We start from the raw sequence: 21,872 nt of genomic DNA, 5'->3' as shown, positions 1-21,872 counted from the left end.
ATAAAGCGCCTTTTAAATTCTTTTCTGATAATTATTAACTTGAAAAATATTACTCTGATAATATTAATGCAATAACTTGATATGGTGATATTTATTTTATATTTTACAACTGTCGTTGAACAATCGACCCAATTTTATGGGTTTACGACTTCTAATGTTCAACTCCATAGCCTTGTAATTTTGAACCCAATCCAGAAGACAAGGGAACTCCTGGATAGAGTATTTTGAGAAATTTGCCTTCGTGGAGGACTTTTTGATGGATCTAACCCGCATTTGCGTTAGATAGAGAGGAAGACCATGAGAACCTCCTAAGGTTAGCCTAACGGCAAGGGGACTCGTATCGTATCGACTGGGATTCGAACCCGGTTCGCGGCATTGGAAGGCGAAAGCTCTATTCCCTGAGCCATCGCGGCTAATATGATGATATAGCAAATATATTCGTGTTGACCGGGATAGCCTGGTTTGTAGGGCACTGGGTCTAAGAGGTCGTGGGTCCGATCCCCACAGACCGAGGACTCCCCATGTAGTAAATTGGGTCTGATGCACGTTAAATCTGTCGGGTCGTAAGGTCCTCCATGTTCCCATAACAATCCATACCTCTGGGGGTACTGATCCGGGAGTTTCCTTGTCTTCTGGATTGGGCTCAAAATTGCTAGGCAACGAAGTTGAACAATAGTAGTCGCAAACCCAAAATTGGGTCGCTGTTCGACGACAGTTATAAAATAATCTTAATATAATTATCGTGTAATATTCTTAAAAAAAAAATAGTTTTTTGGAATTATTCCATTTTGGCACTTGCTTTGAAATATTTATTTTTCCCGACACAAAGTTTATCCGTTGCCTCATAGCATTTTAGATTTTGAAAGAACTATCCATGATTCTATGAGATAGATTAAATGCTATTATTTGCATAGGGGCAATATTTACCATGGTTTTGTGATCTGTCAACAATTCAACAAACCACATATGCTGATGGGGAAAAAAAATCATTTAAACGATTACGAAAAGAGTAAGGTCATTAAAAATATTTTTGGTCAGGTCATTGAAAAATATTATGAAATAATATTCAGTGATAGGTTGCGACAGAAATATGCAACAAGCACACAACATTTGTAAGGAATTTTAGTTGCGAGACGTCTTTCTCAAGAAGCTTATCAATGTAAAATGTTATCACCTGTTCAAAAAATAGGTTGAAAATTCCTATATCTTCCTCCTTATAAATAAATGATCATGAAATTTTGGAAAAGTGATAATAACGGGGGCTAAGGTTCGTGGCGGAGGCAAATTTCATATTCGGATTAAGGAGGCTTTTTTCTATAGGACTCTGTAAGGGGGTCAAGCATTTTTTCTCTACAACGTTTTTTTTTTTCAATTATTTTTAATCAAACCATTTTTTATTTATGCAGCACAGTGTATGTGTAACCTGTCAATGGAAAAAAATTTCTGTAAAATTACCGTACTGTACAGTAATGACGTTTCTGGTTTAAAAAAAAAAAGTCATAATTCCGGTTAATAAAAACAATATATAATATTTAAACCATTAATTTGGTAATTTTTGATAACGGTTTACCGGAAATTCTGATTTTCAAAATTATAGAACTAACTTATTATAGAACTGTATTACTAGAATAAAATTATCGAACCACTTATTTGGTAAAAAAATGCGAAACTGAAAAGTAAATTTTTCGAATAAATGGTTTTTATTCCATGTTCTGAGATGTCCCGATAAAATTATCAAACGTAACCACATTTACCAAATTTAATCGCAAATTATGCAACCATATTTTCTTGTTAATTTTTTAAAAAAATAAAAAAATTACCACTTTACCGTTTCGGTGAAAATTACCGAGCTCCTATAGAGCCGGAAACACTGTAGATTTTGCCATTTTCTGGTAGTTTTGAACATTCTCATTGTACTAATAAATATTAAAATAATGAAATAATCATAAATCTACAGTGCTCTTCGTGTATTTATTAAACCATTCAAATTATAGCTTAAATAGTAGCGTTTTTGGACTTAAACATATGATTGCCTAAAATGACACTAAGAACGAGCTAAGAAAAATGCAAGGAATTCCACAAATCATAAGGGGGAAAAAAAGAAATTATTTTCACGAGAAAATCTTTTTAATGGGAGTTGAAGAAATGACACAAAAATGAGAAACGGGTGCGGAAAAAGAAAAAAATTATATCATTTGCATTAAATTCCTTCTCAGCAGGAGAATAACTTCTCAACTCGACTCTTTAGCCTTTTTCACCTCCCGAATTCTCACCCGCTATGAAGTAGAGGATAATTTACACTTAATTACTGAAAAGGAATTGTTTTTTGAGTGATAAAAAAAAATTATTTTCAGTCAAAATAAAACTTCGTAAATTACCTCGTTAAGATGGATGAGGAATGAAGTGATATTTTGAGAAAAGAAAAAACAAAAAAGAAAAAAAAAAGAAAGGAATTTCGTAATGCGGGGTACTTTTTTTCATTGAAATCTAAATTCGTCTATTATTTGTGGGATTAAGATTACTTGTAAAAGACAAGAAAATAGTAGTTAATTGTTAAATAAGTGTCTATTTGAGATTATTTTTGTTACTAAGTTGCAGAAGCTTCATGCAACATATTTTATTCACCCCCATTTATAACTTCGCATTTCACAGCAATGAAAAATTTTTATGTAAATATATATTTAAATTAAGAGGATATTTTATTATTTTATCTACCACACTACTTAAATCTAGTTAGAGTGTTATGTTAGTTTTTGAAGTCGTACTGGTACTGTTAATATGTTTTATTTGATAAATAAAGAGTCTAGCTGTCTACTTGATAAATGATAATTTTTTAGAGGAGGGGGGGGGGAGAGAAATACGCCTTATTTTTTAATGGATATTAAAAAACCTGATTATCGTAACAAAGTTAACGTCGAAAACGTAGCAAAATTAACAAGCAATTCATTTAATGTAGCAAAATTAAACAAACAATTCCTTCCAGCGTTTTTTCCAATAAAACCTTAAAAATATTGCGTGAGTTATGTAATAAAACCGTGTAATGTAGATATAGTTTAGTTTTTGTCTTATATTTTAAAACCATCGTTTATCAGCCGACCCAATTTTGGGTTTACGGCAACTAATGTTCAACTCCTTAGCCTTGTAATTTTGGACCCAATCCAGAAGACAAGGGAACTCCTGGATCAAGAATTTGGATCAATTTGCCTTCGTGGAGATCTGTTTGATGGAACTAGCCCTTATTTGCGTCACATGAAGAGGAAGACCACGAGAACCTCCCACGGTTAGCCAGACGGCAGGGGGACTCTAACCCATGATCCGTCTTCTACTGAGGATGTTTTACTTCAGCACTGAGGTCGGTGCGAACCGGGTGCGGAATTCATATCGATCAGCCATCTCTGGGAAAGAATAATAAATATTGTTTCATGCAGACGATTTTCTTCTACAGCGAAACAAAAGTAAAATTTCTTTATCTCGCATTTGATTTAATAAGGGTAAGGGTTTAATTCTGAATTAACATGTCTTTTTTTTAGATGGATTTGGATTTCTGAGCCTCCAAAATATAGGGGATAGTCGTAATCAGTGAAATATGGCCCCAATAGTTTGGTTCGGAAAGCAGTCCAAAGTTTGGATTACTTAATGTTAATTTTACTTTTGCGTATATCGCCATATCGCAAGAACTTTTTAAGCAAATTAAGAAATCGTTGCACACAATTGTAAAATTCGTTTATCCAAAGATAATTCTATACGAAATATAACTTTTAGTAAATATTTATTACTTTTTTTAATAATTTTTTTATTATTTTACTTAATAATAGTTGGAAAAAAAATAGAATAGTAAGGTATAATTTCTTACATTATTTCAAAGAACGAACTTCTTGAACGAAATTGGTTCAATAGTTCCAAGAAATCAAATTTTAAAAAAGTTGCATTTTTTTTAAAAAATAAATAAATAAATAAATGGAAAAAAAAGAAAAAGAAAAAACGTGATCTGTTGACGGAATAATTGAATACCTGCAAGTGACGTCATCGCACGTAAATCGTAGCATTTGTCGATGAAGAAATCAATCAGATTCGACACACAGGCGTGACGTCGCATATAAATATCAAATTAAAACTGATTTAAATCACATGGTTATGCATAATCACTTCATTCATTACTGCGAGTTCAAAGTTCCCAATTGTCAAAAATAGCCAACCATAATTGAAGGATTGCTAAAATGCCGAAAATGAGAATTTTATTTATGAGAATGTGGTTTAATCTGCTCTAATAATAGTGAATATATACAAAAATATAATTATTATCTCTACGATGTTAAAAAGCACATCATGTTTAATAGGCCTTATTCTACGGAATATAAATAACGTTGTTCTTTTTTTCAAACAATTTATTTAAAGTAATTCAGTGCAAAGCACGATTATAATCAAAGTTGTCTTTAAAAAATTCGCCTAAAACAACGATGGAAGAATAATATGAATAAGTAATAAATGAACGAAAAATGTTAACAAAGATTTAAAAATCTTAACATCTATGTCTTTTCTTTATTGTGTACTTGAAAAAGAAAGTGATTTGGCAAAACGGAACAATATTTTTTTTTTATTATTTTCTTTTAAAAAAAATTTTTTTGGAGTTAAGAAAACGGAAAGATTGGAACGCGGTTACGTTTTGATCATTTGTTTCGCATATTGTAGAAAATAAAAATACGGTTCAGTCACAGTTAAGAAATAATGATAGAAAAAACGCACAATTAAGCTTGAAACTAATGAACTCTAGATTTATTATATTTTCCTCTTTTTCTTTAAAAAAAAAAATCTTAGGGGAGTTATTATTGCTGCTAATATAGCGAAAATAAATACTTTTCTGCAAAATGATTTTCTTCGGTTATTTGCGTGTTTTAATCTTGTAGCTTCAGTTTTGGTTTTTAAATGAGAACTCATTAAAATACTATCCTTGAAAAGTTGCAACGTTTTTTTAAGAGTTTTTGTTTTTTAAAGCCCTTTCTTAAACGGAAACATTTTGAGCAGAATATTTTTAAATGATGGGCGGATATATGCTGGCAATAAAAAAGGATTTAAAATGCATATTTTACTTAACGAATGCTTTTAACTTCTTGGATTTCAGTGGGAGACATTGTTTTTCGATTGTTTTTTTTTTATCGAAAACAGAAATAAAAGTTTTAATATAAGTGGTTCCTATAACGGTACAATAATATTCAATTGATATATATAATATACACGATAAATTATTTTGACAAATATATTTAATTTTGTGAAGAAAGTGTTTAATTTTTTTTTTGAATAATTATTGGTGAACTTATAATTTTTGGACAAATCACTAATTGTGCATTTAAGGAAATAGACATATGATAAATGCGAGTTTGAAAAAAAAAGTGAAATTACACATCTAAAATTATTTTATAGAGAGAGCTTTATTTTAATTTTTTTTTCTAATTAATCATTGGTGAACTTATAATTTTTGAAAAAGACGCAACTTACATTTTTAATGACAGGGATCCAGAATAAATGAGATTATGAAAAAAGTAAATACAACTAAAATAGCAAGTTTAGAGATTCAGAAAAAATTAACGTTGCTTAAAATGGGAATATGAGAATTTACTGTTTCACGAAAGCTCATTTCGAACTATGTTCATTACCTTAATTATGTGTTTCGTAAGTCCATTTTCAAACACACATTTCAAGCAATGTCTATTTTTTTAAACGCTATTGTTCATTTTTAAACTCACCTTTTGCGCAGTAATATTTTTTCAAATGTACATTTTAATCTGCGGCCATTTTCTAAAACTCACATTTTGAATAAAAGCACGGATTATACGTCTTTCAGGGGACCAATGTAAATGGACGTATAAGTCATTTTCAGTAATCGGTATGCTGATCCTGAAAAGACCACCCTCTAATCTTAACTCTCTATCCTTTTCTTGAGATTTTTTACTCATCTGGAATTGAGAGAAAAGAAAAATTCTGTTTTAGAGCTGCTCACTTGAAATTGCTGGAATTCAGACAGAATATTTTTGAAAAAGAGGAAGAAAAAAAGAAGACGATAATTTAACGACTGATAACCGATAATTTTTCCGTTAAGTAAAAGGACTATTTTATCATAGCATCGATTAAGAATGAACTGGGATTGCGATAAAATGGCTTTTAAAGAAAAAAAGACGTATGAATGAGAGACGCATAGACGAAAAAAACGTATAAATGGTAAACTTATTAACGAAAAAATGTATAAGTGATAAACACGTAAAAAAAGACTTATGAATGAGAATTCAGTTAATTGTATATAAAAATAAGACATTTACTAACAATGATATTAAATTCAAGCTGTATTCTAAAACAAATCACTCCTAAAACTAAAAAAATTGTCATATTTCTAAAAAATATTTTTGGAACAATTTTAAATCATGTTTTGAACGAAATTCAGAATTAACGAAGAAAAAAAAAACGAACCTAATTTTTTGTTTATTTTTTGCTTTAAAAAATGTTGACTTCGAAACGTTTTCAGCCGCAAATTGTACATAAAATCGCAGCTTGTGAGTAAGTGCCATAGCTAAGGAAATCCAGCACAATCTAATCACATAGTATTTTTTTGAACAGTGAATTTTCCTATTTTTTTTTCAAATCTCTTTCATAAACTAAGTGCTCTATAAGCTCAATATAAAGGCATAATTGACGTAGATTGAATAGCATTTTTACAGAAAATGTAATTACATTCGAAAAGGAGGATAATTATTTATCCCATAGAACGATGCATGTTTGCACAGTGGTTGCAAATTAAGCCACATTAATAAACAAGCTTTACTGCTTTGAACATGTTTTTTTGAGCAGTAAAGCTATCATCGCAATAGAATGATTTAAGACAAATGTAATCAACTGTTCTTCTGCAAACACTCGCCAACAATGGCTGAAAAACTTATGACGCACTCTTGCTACCGAAAAGCCAATAAGGAAAACATAAAATAATTCTTTTCAATCATATAACGAGCTCAATATCCACTCACAATATAGCCCCATCACCTGTTGTTTGTTGAAGAAAAATTTTTGAATTCGATAAAAAATACAAGGCGGAAAAATACATGGTGGACAACAATGATCTCGGTAATGGTTGCGTCAAGTGGGAGAAGATATGCAATGCGCAGTTTCCTTCCCCCCTGGTGCACGAAAAACAGTTCAGCTGAAACAACAGAATGTAGCCATTTGTTAAGATTTTTGAGGAAATTGAACACGTTTTCCCAACTTGTTGGCGTATAGCAGCTGCTCGATTTTTATCATCCGTCAAAGATGGGTTATCAGAGAAGTTTGGAACTTTGACAACAGGGAATTTTTGTTATGATTGTGAAACGGCGAATTGTTTTTGCTGCTGATTCTGTGATTATTGAAAGCTTAAAAAAAACCAGGCAGAACTTAACATTTCTTAATGTATGAGTCTCATTGAATTGACAATATTGGCGTAGTTAATTTACTGAATTATATCTAACAGATTGCTTTGATTAAGGTATAATTCCACTAAGGAGTGGAACAAACTGATTTTTTATTCTATTTTATTTTATTTATTTATTTATTTTTTCTAAATTCCAGTAGATTATTTTGCAGTTGAATTTTATGGCATAGAAAGTCATAAAAATACGAATAATTTAACATTTCATTTCCCAATGTATGGAACTATATTGGCATAGTTAATTTACTGAATTATACCTAACAGATTGTTTTGATTAAGGTATAATTCAACTAAAGAGTGGGGCAAATTGAATTTCTAATTTTTTTTATTTTAGCAGATTATTTTGCAGTTCAGTTTTATGTCATTGAAAATCATAAAAATTGGAAAAACTTAACATTTCATTTCCTGACGTATGAGACGCTTTGGATAAACAATATAGGCATCGTTAATTTACTGAGTTATACTTAACAGATTGTTTTGATTAAGGAATAATTCTCCTAAAAAGTATAAAAAATTGAATTTTTTTTTGAATTCCTGCAGATTATTTTGCTATTGAATTTTATTACATAGAAAATCGTAAGAACTGGCAAAGCTTAACATTTCCCTTCTCAATATATGAAATATTTATAACTGTCATTAATAGTCTTCGAACTGTATTTTATAATTTATTTTGATTAAATATATTTGCGTTACAGATATATGTGTAATAAATTGAAATTTATTATAAGTTTTTTTTTTGTAATACTTTTAAAGATAGATTATTTGTCTGTAGATGGCACCACTACGGTAAAGTTTAAATTCAATCATAATGATATTTTCTTTAGAAATTTTGAATTAGTCTTTTAAAAAGGGATTTTTTTGGGTAAAATCTATGTAACTAAATTTATTAATATTTATTGAAGATGGTATTATAACTTGTATAGGGATTCATGACGGTTTTTCTCAGGGATCTTTTTTTTTGGTTCTGACGTCCGCCGGATGCGGGATGACTCTGGACGTGGTAAACAGGTCAGTCTAGATTCTTTCGCCTTGTTGACGGGAGGATAAAAGAGAAGCGATGAATGTGGCTAGGAGCAGTTGCAGTACCAGTAGTAAGCAGTTAATCAGAGCAGTATCCTGGTAGTATCTCGGAGATGGTGGATCGTAACCTTAGGGAAAGCTAAGCTGAAGTCTCTAGCGGGAAGGACTACCGGGATTAGCCAAAAGCCGATATCTTTGAGACGATGGGCCAAGTCCGAAGGAATCTATGCTGGACGTCCGGTGTCCCCCTTCTACATGCCTAAGTCGCTTGAAATTAGAATAGCTGGAGAAATTTCGAGATCCTAGCCGAGGAGTTTGTCCATGAGTTCATCTACCTTTCCGGTGGGCGGTTCCAGAGTGAAAGCAGTAAATTCCGTAGGGTACTTATAAAACTTTAAATTTTATTTCGTTAACATTTTAGAGGAATCATTTACCGAAAATTCTGAACTGTTATGTTGTGTTTTTTTTTTTTGTAGGAGAACAATCAGCATTTAAGTGTAATTTATAGATATCGTAAACCAAGTCTGGGTTTTTAGAAATGTTAAATGAAGTTTTTATTTTATAAATGTCTTTTTTTGAACTGTAGAATTTGAGGGTTATGCTTGAGTGTTTTAAGGTTGCATTTTTGTTTTAATTAATGTATAAATGTTTATTCCCATGTTGGCATTTGGAAATGTGTGAAATTATGTTTTTGAAGATTTAGAGGTGCAATAAAAATGAGTTTTAAATGTTAAAAGTTTTCTGTAATTCATTAGATATTTGTCTACTAAATAACCTGGGTAACCGTTACTAAATTTAAATTTTGAGATCACAGCCAAAGGGGTAACGGTACAAATTGGTGCCGTGACCAGGATTGGCAAATTTAATAGAGAGGGCCTAAATTGGTGCTGCAATCTTTTGCATTTCCAGATGCTAACATTTGACTTTTTATGTGTTTTAAAGTTGTATCATATTTGAGTGTATTTATATATTCCCAGTTTTTGAAATAGACGTAAACAAGTTCGGGTATATTCAATTAATAGTGTATTTGTGATATTTGAGTTATAATCGAATATGTGTCTTAAAGATAAGCCTTCGCCACAGGATGGTCAAACGGGTGTGTTTATACCTGGCCATTTTTTTCTTTTGGCGTTGCAAGTACTCCGGCACTGTTAACATATGGTAGGGAATTAACTTTACCTCTGGAATTTCTCAGGAATCATAAACCTTTCTCTTATGCGGGTGCTGAGGACTTTGCCAAAGATTTACTTGGTAAATTGCATGGTACTTATGCATCAGCGAGGGAAAATCTAGAATATTCTGCAGAAAATAGAAAAGCTCGTAGAGACAAAAACGTCAAACAATATAATTTCCAAACAGGGGATGAAGTATACTGGTTCAATCCTGTGTTAAAGAAAAACCAGTGCAAGAAATTTGCTAAATTTAATGAGGGCCCTTTCAGGGTGGTTGAAGTCTTATCTCCGGTCACTTTGAAAATCCAACATACAAAAAATTTTGGCTATACTAGGGTTGTTCATGTGGAGAATGTGGCAAAGGCGGAGCAAAGATTGGAAATTTTGCGATCCAGAGATAGTGGGTTCGGTGACCAAATCAGTGGCAGTATAGATAGGGAAAGAGTAGAAACACCTGCTCCAGAAAATCTACTGTATGAGACAGGTAAATTCGTGCCTTTTCCGCAACCTCGTTATAACTTAAGACAACGAGTAAATGGACGGGTCATAAGAAATTAGAATTTGTAAGAGGGGGGTGCAACTAAATTTTTCTTGTTTTAAATTGGGTTATAAATGTTTTGGGGTGGAATGTCAAATGTTCTCCAAATATGGAGGAGGAGTTTATATCTGGCGGTGCATATTTTGGTTACATAAGCCGGAATGTAGTAGGTCGGTGGAGACTGTTTTTTGTTTTCAGGTGGACCACGGTCCTTTTATGTACATAAGTGTGAAGTGTAGGTCTCCACCGGCAATTTTAATGATGTATGTAATCAGTCAAAACTGGGTTTGTCCCATTTTTGTTTTTTTAATGTTATTTTGAAAATGCAGATTATGAATGTTTCGATGTTTAAAATTTGAAAGCTGAAGATTGATAACGTTGCTGTACAATCTTTTCCTGACCCCCTATGGGCCGCTGGAAAAGGTATTGCTAAGTGTAAATCTGAGTTATAATGTTTTTTAAAGTTAAGTGTAGTTTAAACTACTTTGGCGCATATTTGATTCCTCTTTTCTGTTTCCTTGCAAGGTGCACATTGTTAGGGTCAGATTTGATTTTAGTGATAAAGATCTAAAAGTAGGTTTAAAGCCGCGTGGTGCTTTTAGAGATTTTGAACTTTAAGTAGGAATTATTTATGAACAGCTTAGAGAAAAGGAAAAAACGGAATTTTTTATGTGAAACCAATAATTTAGTTTTCTTGATTTCTTGATAGTGTTCCAGGTCATTTTAACATAGTGCTATAGTGTTTCAAAAAATTAAAAGTATTTTAATTTTTTTCGGTGAGGCGATGGTATTGTAATAAATTGAAATTTATTATAAGTTTTTTTTTTGTAATACTTTTAAAGATAGATTATTTGTCTGTAGATGGCACCACTACGGTAAAGTTTAAATTCAATCATAATGATATTTTCTTTAGAAATTTTGAATTAGTCTTTTAAAAAGGGATTTTTTTGGGTAAAATCTATGTAACTAAATTTATTAATATTTATTGAAGATGGTATTATAACTTGTATAGGGATTCATGACGGTTTTTCTCAGGGATCTTTTTTTTTGGTTCTGACGTCCGCCGGATGCGGGATGACTCTGGACGTGGTAAACAGGTCAGTCTAGATTCTTTCGCCTTGTTGACGGGAGGATAAAAGAGAAGCGATGAATGTGGCTAGGAGCAGTTGCAGTACCAGTAGTAAGCAGTTAATCAGAGCAGTATCCTGGTAGTATCTCGGAGATGGTGGATCGTAACCTTAGGGAAAGCTAAGCTGAAGTCTCTAGCGGGAAGGACTACCGGGATTAGCCAAAAGCCGATATCTTTGAGACGATGGGCCAAGTCCGAAGGAATCTATGCTGGACGTCCGGTGTCCCCCTTCTACATGCCTAAGTCGCTTGAAATTAGAATAGCTGGAGAAATTTCGAGATCCTAGCCGAGGAGTTTGTCCATGAGTTCATCTACCTTTCCGGTGGGCGGTTCCAGAGTGAAAGCAGTAAATTCCGTAGGGTACTTATAAAACTTTAAATTTTATTTCGTTAACATTTTAGAGGAATCATTTACCGAAAATTCTGAACTGTTATGTTGTGTTTTTTTTTTTTGTAGGAGAACAATCAGCATTTAAGTGTAATTTATAGATATCGTAAACCAAGTCTGGGTTTTTAGAAATGTTAAATGAAGTTTTTATTTTATAAATGTCTTTTTTTGAACTGTAGAATTTGAGGGTTATGCTTGAGTGTTTTAAGGTTGCATTTTTGTTTTAATTAATGTATAAATGTTTATTCCCATGTTGGCATTTGGAAATGTGTGAAATTATGTTTTTGAAGATTTAGAGGTGCAATAAAAATGAGTTTTAAATGTTAAAAGTTTTCTGTAATTCATTAGATATTTGTCTACTAAATAACCTGGGTAACCGTTACTAAATTTAAATTTTGAGATCACAGCCAAAGGGGTAACGGTACATATGACAATTTAATTTTTCCGAATTTTTGTGGATTGCTTTCGTGGGGGAATTCGTGACAGAGAAAGTGACAAAAATTGGCAAAACGTAAAATTTTTACTATTCAATACAGGAAATTTATTGAAATGGCATTATTTAGTTATAACGTGCTGCGTTTTACAAACTTTTTTGATTACGACAAGAAAGTATTAGGGTTGGTTTAAAAAATATTACGATCGGACTTTTGGAAAGCTCGAAGATCTGTTTGAGTTTATTTTTTGACTCTGTAAGTTTTAAAAATAGATAAAACTGAACATTTCTTTTTTTTAAAGAGTGACATTTATTAAATTGTCAGCGAATTTATGAAACTTAATTTACTCGACCTTACTACAATCTGAACCTTAAAGTGGGAAATTTATTAAATTGTTAATGAATACATGCAACTTAATTTACTGAACCTTATTACCATCTGAACCTTAAAGTGAGAAATTTTTTGAATTGTCAGTGAATCTATTTACTGAACCTTACTTCCAAAAACCATATCTAATCTAACATTTAACTACTGTGTCGTACGCAAAATCTAGAAGAGCAAAAAAATCCCACACTGAGAAAAAATATATGTTCAAAACTAACAGAACATGGTACAATTTACAGTATTTCTGGTTCTAATGTAAATAGCAAAAAAAAAAAAAAAAAAAAAAAAGGTAGGTAATTTTTACCGATGCGCTTTGGTAGTAACTTTTGGAAATTACCGTTAAAATATAGTATTATTATTTTTTTCCCAATGCCCACCTGTGTTAACATTCAAGGCACCATATTAGGTGGGCCAGCGTTGCTCCCACAGTTATGACAGATAGTACAGAGAAGGAAAGAACATCCATTCCTTGCCCGGGATTCGAACTCAGAACCTTTCTGATGCAAGGTCAGTTTCCTAACCCATACACAGGCCGGTTGGCAAATATGGTATTATAATGTGTGATAAAACTTGATAAAGGTCGAACAGTTTGGAAATTTTAAGCATGGCATTTGTTTTTCCTTCTTGCATTTTTTTACTAAATGTGTTGTAATAAGAACTATAATTTTGAATATGTGTGATAAATTTGATAAATGTGGTAAAATTTGTAAATTTTATTTTGATACCTTAGAGCAGGGCATTCACTTTTTCGTTTCGTATTTTTCACTAAATGTGTAATATTATTATCACACATTTAAAATTTCTATAATTTCTATAATGATCTGTAATTTTGAAAACCAGAATTTTAGCATAAAAAAAATGAGAAAAAAAAATTATTCTGAAAATTCTGACAATAATAATAAAAAAAGCAAACAAAACTGAAGGTAGAAGTAAGTTTCAAAATAATAACTTTAATCTCGACTCAAAATTTTTAAAAAATCTTTTTAACCATAGTTTTGAACTTAAAACTGCAAAATTAAAAATACATAATTTAAGAAGCAATCGAAATAATTTTTTCACTTTCGCAATCTAATTTTAAGAGTTTAAAGATTAAATTCAAATAAAAAAAATTCAAATTTGTAGAAAGCAAAACTTGCGTTTTAATTAATTTCATAAAATTTTGAAAGCCTTCGAGAAAAAATTTTTCTATTTTTCCTTTACCCAAATTTAAATTTATTTCCAACCTTACTTTTGCAAAAAAAAATTTGTTACAATTTTTTTGAGTTTCAAAAATAAAAAATAAATAATTAAATAAATAAAAATTAAAAGAAAGTGGATTTGAGAATCTCACGAAAACATTACACATTCCCTTCCAACCTTTTGCATGTAAAAATAAGCAAATGACAAACTTTCTCCCACTTTTAGGCGATAACGTAAATATTTGACCGGCACATTCAAAATTATTTCTCTATAAAATACCTCCCTTTTTCCTCAATTCTTTCGTCAAATTCTTTCATATAATTTAAAAAAAATCTTTCTTAATAACTTCTAAGCATAAATGAACACTACAAGCGTCAGATACTCAAACAAAATTGAGAAGAAAAAAATTTGAAACTAGAGAAAAATTACATTCGTAGAAAAATAAATAATAATAAAAACCTAAACGGAAGAATATCTCAAAAAAAAAGGAAGCGGAAAAAAAAGCGTCAGAAGTCAATATTAATAACAAATATCTCAAAAGGAGCATATGGCATCACGGTTGAAGTTAAAGGATTTATGGATAAGACTCCTCCCTAGTTTGACGCCTCGCGAGAGGTCATCGGGATCATCTAAACTCCGAATTGAAGATGCAGATTTATCTCCGATCCTTGCATCGGCGATACACAGATGGAGAGGTGCTAAGTGCCGGGTGATTTAGCCAAAAGAGGTTATAAAAGGCCACATTTATCAATGCACATTACTTATCTCTGATTTGAGATCTCGAAAAAGTTGTATTGTTTCTGTCTCTCTTTCTTTTTGCACTTTTTCCCATGAAAACAGTTGGTTCGTTTAAAAGATAAGTAAAATTAAGATTTTATTTTTTTTCATTAGGGTGAATAAACTCAAGGTGGAAATGAGTTTTGCTTGATTTTGGGTGTAACTTATGTTGTTGTTGTTTTCTGTACTAATTTCAGTTATTGTTTCTTATTTTTTTTTTTTTTTTCATGACTTGTACCGGATTTCACATTATTTCGTCTAAGATGATCTAAAATGAAATACTGTTGGAAATGTCTGATGGTCAAGACAAAGAGCTAGAAACGAAGGTTTAAACGTTTCCCTATCAGTAATTAAATACTGATCTAGTTTGCTTGTGAAGATAACAATAAACAATATTTATTCACTTTCTTATGTAAAACCTGAATGCCTAATTTAACCACTAGGCCAAAGTTTAATGTAATAAGTATAATAATGCAAAGCATAACTTTCTCGTTAATCAAGGAGTATAAACTATTTACATTGAAAATTTCCTCTTGATTATCCGATAAGAGTTCTCTTGATTATCCGGTAAGTGTTATCTTGATTATCCGGTAAGTGTTCATCTGATTGTCAGGTAAGTGTTTTCTGATTTTTAAGACTAAGGATGATGCGAAAAATAGGACAATCATTTTTATTTCATTTATTTATTTTAATTTTAGTTAATTTTTTTACAACCGTTGTTAAACAGTAGATCCAATTTTTTGAATTTACGACAACTAATGTTCGACTCCGTAGCCTTGTAATTTTGAACCCAATCCAGAAGACAAGGGAACTCCTGAATCAAGTATTGGGTGTAACTGTGCACTCGTGGAGGACTTTTTTGAAGGAACTAATCCACATTTGTGTTACATGGAGAGGAAAACCACGAGTACCTTCAACGGTCAGCCTGACGGCAAGGGTACTCTAACCTATAATCCGCCTACCGCTGAGGATATTTTAAGTCAGCACTGTAGTCAGTGCAAGCTGAGTGCGGAATTGGCGTATCAACCATCTATCGTTGGGATTCGAACCCGGTTCACCTCATTGGAAAGCAAACGCTCTATCCCCTGAGCCATCGCGGCTGATTTATTTACTTTGCCAATTATTCTGAGAATGGTTTCGGTTCAATATAATCGTATGAACTATTGTATTGCGTATAAACTATTGAGTTCAATGTTATGTTCTGCGTATTGCATTTCGCTTTTGCGTAATCTATTGATTTCTGTGGTATGGTTGTGATTTGTTGTGTTCAGCTTTTTTGAGAACTATTGACCTCTGTTACCGTTATCATTAGAAATATTATGTTATCCAGAGAATTGCAATTGCGTGAACTAACAAGTTGAATTGTAATGTAAAATGTAAACGTTTTCAACTAATAGTACTCTAAAAACAGAGTTGGATTCGAACCTATATTCCCTCCTATATACTTACCTATATTCCTACCGAATCTATATACCTATATGGTTTAAACCGCAGCAAAACTATTTTTTCTTAGTTTAAAAAAAATCGAAATAAATCTCGAAAAGTATGCCATTCTAATATTTCGCGCACAGAAAATCGAATAAACGCAAGATTACACAGCTTTTTTTATTATATCGTACTTCCAGCATGTAATAAGAGCATATATTAATGCATCCACCAAATAGTACTTTCTCACAGTAATTCGCTATAGACTGATAGACAAGCAAACACAAAAATCGAGATTAAAAAGACAAAAAAGCAATTTATTTCCACTTGCAACAGAATCCCCGTTACGTGGGCCCCTTTTGACAAACCCACAATTTTTCTGCAACTACAACAGGCATATAAGAACAGGTTGCAATTGAAAAGCTGAAATTAAAGGGTCCCCAAAAAACAACGAGATATTCCTAACTTATATCGAAGCAGGTGATAGCTACAGACCGTGTCTCCTGGATACTTCTGCAGATGGAAAACGAGGTACGGTCAGGACGATCGGACGGACAGGACGTCCGGCTATACGGCCCCTAATAGTTTCCTGTCCCAATGTCACCCGCGCCGGGGCCGGCCAACCGTGTATTCTCCCCTATTACTGTGTTGGGGGAGGAAAACCCTTGTTTTGATCTCTTTTTTTTTTGTTCTTTTTTTTACCGTCGGTAAAGATTACCTTAGCGGGGGTGTTGTAAACGATCGGAAATAGCGAGCGTAATAGGTGGTTATTTTGTGACCTCTAAATTGTTCTTGATGTCTGTTTGTGCGCAGACCAGTTGTTTGCGGAAATCGTTTTTTCGCTTCTCTCCTTTTTCTTTCTGCTGCTTTTCTTTGTTTGTTTATTTATTTATTTTGCGTAATTGTTTGAAAAACTAGGCTTTAGAAAGGCGGATTGAATCGGATTCCCCCTCCATTGTCTCTGTCTTAATAGTTCTCCATCTGGGCAAATTGGTGCGTGTTAGCGAATTAAACAGTGTGAAATCAATCTTTTGTGTTTTAATATAGGTTGTTTAAGTGCGTTCATTGTTTTTGGTGCGTGTTGACGCTTTTACATCCTATGAAATATCACAGTGATTGATGTAAAGCCATGTTTAGTACATTTTAGTAGCCAATCTATAAAACAAAAAATTGCTCTAGAATTTTTAGAATGAGTTGTATACTTTCGATATCATGCAGTGGCGACGATAAAAAGCAGACGAAACCTGAAAATGTATCGCTATACAGCGTGGAAAACTTTTCATGACTAATTTCGTTTAATCTTTGTTGTTGAGCTGTGGTGTTTCAGAGGATAAAGCGTTAATGACAGAATTAACGTATTGCGTAATCCTGCCATAATTTGTTTAATAATTTTAAAAAAAATTTATGGTTTATTTGAACTTACTTGTTTCTATAGTTTAAAATTTAAATTACTAATGTAGGTTGAAGAGAATTTGACCTGGCCTGGTAATAAGGCAATAAGGGGCCCGAACTTTGAACCGAACTTTTGACCGAGCTATTGTGACCATATTTCCCAGATGGAGGTTTCCCCCTATATTTTGGGGGTCAGAAATCTAATTCCGTCGAAAGAAAGATATGTTTATTCAGAGATAGTACGTTATTGCGTCTGATTTCGTAAATTAAAGCATCGTCAGCACTAATTAATTAACTCAAACAATTAAGATTGAGTGCTAGAATGTGAAAATCCAGTCGTTAGATCAAAAGTTATTCTGGGTGGCTTGTTAATTGTTTTGTACAATGCAAAGTTGAACCTAATTAGAATGAGGGATATGTAGCGGGCTTTATTTTTGAATTTCAATGAATTTTCTCTAACATCTGTATCGGTCCTATAGCCAAATGGCCAGCTTGCCTTATTGCGAAACCAATGGGTGCGGGTTCGAATCTCGCTCGGAACATGGATCTCTTTTTTTCTGTCCTGTGATGGGTATATGCAATCACCCTTTTAGCGGGTATCTGTGGCAGTATGGTTTTGGGCATCACCTCCGTAACTCAAGCTTACAGGTGCCCATCAGATAATGTCAAATGAGCAACACTTCCGGCTCCTTCAGTTTCGAAGAATGTAATAATTAATTAGAAAAAATAAATAAATTCGTTATCGAAATTATACCAATACAATTCTTCAATTAGTATTTGAGAGAATCGAAGGATGGCAGCCTGTTACAGGCTTTTAGACCTGGCTTTTAAGCCTGTAGGCTTTTAGGCCTGTCGCAGCCTTAGCCTGCAACAGGCTGTATAGCTACAGCAGCAGCAGCAGAAGAAGAAGCTATGTATTATACATTTATCTGTTTATAGACTGTTTTTTTCCAAATATCTTCGGTGAGAAAATATTTAACAAGATTTTATGGTAATCAAATATTAAATACAAGTGAAATTGCTAAGGTAACCGAGGAAAATGATTATATTTTTGTTGGGACCAATGATGTATTTATACAATAAAAATGTTGGGTTCCTTTTATTGAATGTTTTTTAATTTTATGTTTATTTTGAACTCGTTGTTTTCGTTTAGCGGAACGGTTTGCGATCAGGGGGATCATAGAAATTTATGAAGCTTGTAAAACGCTTGATAGTACAAGCTTATAATAGTAATACGCTTGATACATTTATATTAAATACAGAATTTTTATACATGTATTAAATTTATCAAAAGGGTTTATTTTAAATAATTTACATACCTAATTCAGAGAAAGTTCAGTTTATCGACTGCTATTGAGAATTCTAAGATAATTTATTGTCTTCTTTAATATAGTTCCATTTTATCAACCTATAAACAAATATAATAATTAATACGAATGAAAATTAATTGCTTTATATTAAAAATAATGTATCATAAAATCTTTAAATAAGGAGATAAAAAAAGTCACTAAAATTTTTAGAATTATTTTTATTACTATTATCTTTTTTTTAAAAAAAAAATTTTCTGTCTCACACTTTTTACAAACCAGTTCTAAAAATATCCAGGGTTTTATTAACTACATACAATTACGTCAAATTTACCAATTTTCCTTAAATTTGCGTTGAAAGCACAAATATTCTACTGCAAAGAGTAAATCCTCAAATAAAGGAAAAATAAAAAATAAATAAAGAAAAGGAAGAAGAAAAAAAATAATTAAATTAGCGAAACTTTTTTTAAAATTCAGTTTAGCTCATATAAAAAAAATGATACTAACGAGAACTTATATAAATATTCCATATAGATGTTTTGAGTTTACCCTCAAGGAATAAATTTCAGCTGTGTTTTTCTGTGTTGCTTTATTAGCACGAAGAACACTATTCGGTTAAAAATTTATTGTCCATTTTTAAAATCTATTAAACATTCCATGTTCCCGCAAACTGCATTTTTTTTCATTTAGAGAAAGAACTATCTCTATCTATGAGAAACTGAATAAATTGCTGATTTTCAATCATCTGAGGCTTTAGGAATAACAAAAAGGTAGAAACCGCTATATCGAAGTGGATAAGGTATGAAACTGCTATTGTGTAAGACCAGGGTTCTTTCCGCCATGGTGGCTTGAAGTTCTCTCTGTTTCAAATGGATGTTACAAATTAGTTTGTGAAAAATGAGTAACCTGATCCCATTTTCAACAGTAAGCAATTAGTCTCAAAATTTTAGAAATGTAATGATCATGACCCTCATGGCTTACAACTGGCTGTTTTGAGAACATTTTATCTCAGGCAACTCAAGCAGTTTAAAAAAAATTTGAAGGGGCTAGTCCTGGCTATTAAAGTGGATGTAGTGACACATTTTATCCAATTTTCAAGTATTTTGGTGGCTTGTATATTGCTCTGTTGGTCGATCAGGTATTCAACAACGAAGAAATCCCACGGTAAGCCTGGCTGCTAGAAGACTTTAACACACTATTCGTCAACCACTGAGGATATTTAACAACAGCATAGTGGTCAGTGCAAGCCGTATCGACCAGTCATTGCTGGAATTCGAATCCGGTTCGAATCATTAGAAGGCGCACCCTCTATCTCTTGATCCATCACGACTCACAAATAATAATTAATAAATTTAATAAAAGATAGAAAATAAATTTTTTAATCACTCTATAAATTTTTTAAAACATTAAATTTAAAATTACACCATTCGCCTTGAGAAATTCGACAGTGTACCTTACAATCATTGTACAACTTAATCTTGCATTAAATAATTCACTTCTAAGATTTTGTCTAAATTTCCATTTATACCTGAGATAAAACTTTTAATATTTAATAAAGTTATCAAGAATATTTTCTAGATTTTAAACAACATTTACATACTAAGACTGAAAAGTATAAAATTATGTTATTATTAATTCATACAGCATATTTAAATGAAATAAATCTTACTTAGAAAAGTTTATTCTCGAAAAAAAAAAAGAAAAAAACGAAACCATCGTAGAAAAAAGGTATATGTATGTACTGTACCCTCCAATAAAAAAAATAAGCATAAAATATTCCAGAAATATTTTTTTAGAAAATCTAAAGCTGAAATTTACATAATAACATAATTAAATAAAAAAAAATTAAATGACTATCAAGAGATTGATCATAAACAAAAGCATAAGACTGGTGCATTTTTTAGTATTAAGTTTCTTATAAAAGTATTTTAGTTGTATAATATAATTAATTAAAATAATTACTTACCTAAATCAGTTGTGGATATTCTTCTGTATCTTCAAATGATGAAAACAGCAATTGTTCTTTGAAATGATCAAGAGAAAAAAGTCTATCTTAATTTGAAGCTTGAAAAAAGAAAAAGTGAAATTATGACATAAATACATTTTTCTAATTTTAAGAGTATTTATGTATTATCAGTACGAAAATGATAAAAATGCAACTTAGGTACAGATTAAATTCATATTATATATTATCTATAATATTATGTTATGTATTATGTCTTACATTGTGGAAAATAAATTCAATTTATAAATACACTCATGTTCATAAATTAAGGATAATGCCATCTCTGGCATATAAAGATTCAGAAATAAAACAGACGTGTAAATAATATTCGTAAAGATAATTTATTAACCAAAAGATGGAAAACAAAAGAAAAATATGGTGAATGTATGATATCATTCATAAAAACCATTCATCACCCATGCGATGAAATACAGTTCATACAATGCCGAGGCATGCCGAGAATCAAATTATCGAGCTGATCTTAGGAGATGATTACTCCAATCAGCAAGCAAAGCTGTCCGAAATTCCGGTACACATGTCGAAGGTGATTAAAGGCCCCTGCAACTCGTCGATCAAGCAAGTTTCACACATGCTCTATCAGATTCAAGTCAGATGAGATTGCTGGCCATTCCATACGGATGATATCCTCAGATTAAAGGCATTAGTTTACGATATTTTCTCGGTGATGACGGGCGTTGTCATCCATGAACAAAAATTTAGCTCCTATGGCACCCCTAAATAAAAGCACATATCGTTTCAGAATGACATCCCGATAAATTCGGCTTGCAATGGTTCTGATTTGAACATGATCTGTTCTGGAGCCAAGAATAATTTCACTCCAGACGGGCAACAGTAACGGTATCGTTGAATGATGTCTTCGATGCTTGTTTTGGTAACTGGTATTCACCACATGAAAGTCTGATGTGAATCAGGTAGGAAGCTAGGCCTGGACTCGTCAGAAAATATCCCATATATCTACTGTGACGTTGCTCTCATTGCATGTTCTCTAGTCCATGTCTCTAGTCTGGCTCAACAATCGGATGCTGCAAACTATACATCTTGTGACCTTTTTATTGAGAACATTGCATAAATGTTGTGACAAATTAAGGACACATCATCAGGATTAAAATTGCAAAGGATCCCCCCCCCCCAAATGTTATCACACGCAGCTTTGGGAGCTTCTCTGTTATGAATTGTTTCCTTGTGTTCATCTGGAAAGGTCATAGTAGGGATGCGCCACTTACGACGATACTTCCGGGCAGGGGTTCTTGTACAG

The 21,872-nt window shown here is 32.1% G+C and overlaps 1 long non-coding RNA gene across 1 annotated transcript in view; it reads right to left on the bottom strand.

Annotated features, from left to right (window-relative positions):
- The window catches only part of LOC139424941 (uncharacterized), a 46,571-nt gene that overhangs the window by 12,358 nt on the left and 12,341 nt on the right, over positions 1-21,872 (bottom strand). Inside the window, exons 2-3 of the long non-coding RNA XR_011636083.2 lie at positions 20,558-20,655; positions 18,604-18,692 (exon numbers count right to left, since the gene is read on the bottom strand). This is a non-coding gene — a long non-coding RNA (uncharacterized LOC139424941). The remainder of the gene's footprint in view (positions 1-18,603; positions 18,693-20,557; positions 20,656-21,872) is intronic.

Source organism: Parasteatoda tepidariorum, chromosome 3, assembly GCF_982258835.1.
Source record: "Parasteatoda tepidariorum strain Cologne lab strain chromosome 3, Ptep-v5.0, whole genome shotgun sequence".
Taxonomy (NCBI): domain Eukaryota; kingdom Metazoa; phylum Arthropoda; class Arachnida; order Araneae; family Theridiidae; genus Parasteatoda; species Parasteatoda tepidariorum.
This window is presented reverse-complemented; position numbering and strand designations above follow the sequence as displayed.